Here is a 2,365-nt window from a genome sequence, read left to right as displayed (position 1 = left end):
TTAGTTTCTAATTTAGAATGTATTAACTTCCAATGTGATTCTAATTTAGAATGTATTAACTTCCAATGTGATTCTAATTTAGAATGTATTAACTTCCAATGTGATTCTAATTTAGAATGTATTAACTTCCAATGTGATTCTAATTGAGAATGTATTAACATCCAATGTGATTCTGATTTAGAATGTATTAACTTCCAATGTGATTCTAATTTAGAATGTATTAACTTCCAATGTGATTCTAATTGAGAATGTATTAACTTCCAATGTGATTCTAATTGAGAATGTATTAACTTCCAATGTGATTCTGATTTAGAATGTATTAACTTCCAATGTGATTCTGATTTAGAATGTATTAACTTCCAATGTGATTCTGATTTAGATGATGAATAATAGTTATAAAATGGTTATATCAATTTAATATGAGTCCAACGTGCCTTACATTTTCATAAAGTGAGGCACTTTTGCTGATACAAACCTTTCTAGTCGTTCAGAAAGATTGTCTGCGAGATCAAAAGATGGTGCTTTATAAATATCTGTCAACTCCAACTTATTTCTGAAGCCCTTCCTCAACAGTGGAGATGTCCACCTGCAAAACAACCGAACGGGTATAGGAGGTTTATTTAGTTTTATTTCACCTTTATTTAACCAGGTAAGCCAGTTGAGAACAAATTAATTTGAATACAACATGAAATCAACCCAAAAAAATGTAACCATGTCATTGGATTTAGATTAACAGTTGGGTGAAAAAAAGACAAAATTCCCTCATGTTGATGACTTTTTGCAAATCCAATCAGTTTTCCATGTTGATTTAACATTATTACATTGACTTTTTTGTTGAAATGACATGTAAACAATGTTGATTCAACCAGTTTTTGCGCAGTGGAAAACTCACAACAAGTGAGTAGGCTATACATTGGGTATAGGGTATAGAATATAGCCTACTTCTGAGGTACCTACATAGATCAATGTCCTCTGAAGTTTACCACAGATAGGCCAAATCAATAAATGTATAAATTAATTAAGCAAACGCCCAGTCATATAGGGTGACAAAATCAAACAGCAAGCAAACAGCAGAGTGCATGTAGTGGGAGAATTAGGCATACTACATCTTAGATAGCATTATATAGATAGCTAAAAGATAGCTGAATATCTATTTGTTTAAAAAAATATATAGGCAATCCTGAGTAGGCTATGTTGCATAATAATGAGTTTTGGGATGACATGGACTTTTCCAATGGCAGGAAGCATGTGCTGCGTAGGCCTATTGTAGGATACATGATGGCACTGTACATATCTTTTACGCGCCGGAAGAATGACGAGAGATGATTAGTATCAATTACACATTTCATACAAAGATAATCATTATGAAAGTTGGAGGGCAATCGGAATGTGACGCACTAGAGCGCAAAAGGGCTGCTGGAATTTCCTCTCGGAGCAAAACAGGACACAGAAACTGTCCATGGTGCATAGTTGCCCTAAAAGTGACCATTGAAACAACTATAAAATAATAAGTAAAATTCCTGTGACCTGCCTTGACCTGACCTGGTCCCCTTTCAACAATGTGTTCTCCAAATCTGGCAACCACGTCTAGCAAATCATTCCATGGTTTATTTACGTGTCCACGTCTAGCAAATCATTCCATGGTTTATTTACTTGTCAAATCAGCCGGGACATAGATGAAGAAAACATATAATTCCTTACCAGAAGAAATATTTGGAGAGGAAGTTTGCATCTTCCACGGGTGACTTCTGCATCCTAAGAGCACCGCCAGTTTGATTTCACTGCACCTGTATCGCTGTGTCGCTCACATTTGTGTCCCTCCGCTTCCCTTTTCCTTGAGGATGACCCAGCCCTTGTTCTGTTCTGACTGCCCCACCTTGTGCCGACTGTAGCCTAAATGCGCAGATCAGAGGTGATGTCAATGTTGCGAAATTGTCTCTTCCCAAGCCGGAGCTGCGACCACTATCCAACACACTATCGTACTATCCGGCTTCTCAGTTCAGCATTTACTGTTCTCGCACACTGCAGAGCGCACAACACAGACCGCAGCAAATGGGCTGTCTTGTCCTTTCCTTGATCCCAACAATGAGAACACGGTGGTTAGCGAGAGGATCATTTATGGGCTCGCCAAAGATCCCGAGCGCGTCATTTCCATAATGACAGGCCCCTGCAAAAAATGACACGGGTTGCATATTGTGGCAACCCAATTTGCAGAGACATAAACTACTACATTGCCCACCACTTTTTAGCAGGCTGGTTTCACCTCTTCTGCAATTATGTGACCTATTATTTGAATCAATAGGAGGATATGTGATATCATTAATTTGATAGAATGAATGTGGTCCTTCAGAAAACCCAGTTATAT

The 2,365-nt window shown here is 37.8% G+C and overlaps 1 pseudogene; it reads right to left on the bottom strand.

The window, feature by feature from the left end:
* The window catches only part of LOC121531687, a 51,239-nt pseudogene extending 49,149 nt beyond the window's left edge, over positions 1-2,090 (bottom strand).
* Positions 2,091-2,365: the final 275 nt, after the last annotated feature.

The sequence above is a fragment of the Coregonus clupeaformis genome, unplaced genomic scaffold (assembly GCF_020615455.1).
Source record: "Coregonus clupeaformis isolate EN_2021a unplaced genomic scaffold, ASM2061545v1 scaf2939, whole genome shotgun sequence".
Lineage (NCBI taxonomy): Eukaryota > Metazoa > Chordata > Actinopteri > Salmoniformes > Salmonidae > Coregonus > Coregonus clupeaformis.
The sequence above is the reverse complement of the archived record's forward strand: the minus strand, read 5'-3'. Positions and strand labels throughout refer to the sequence as shown.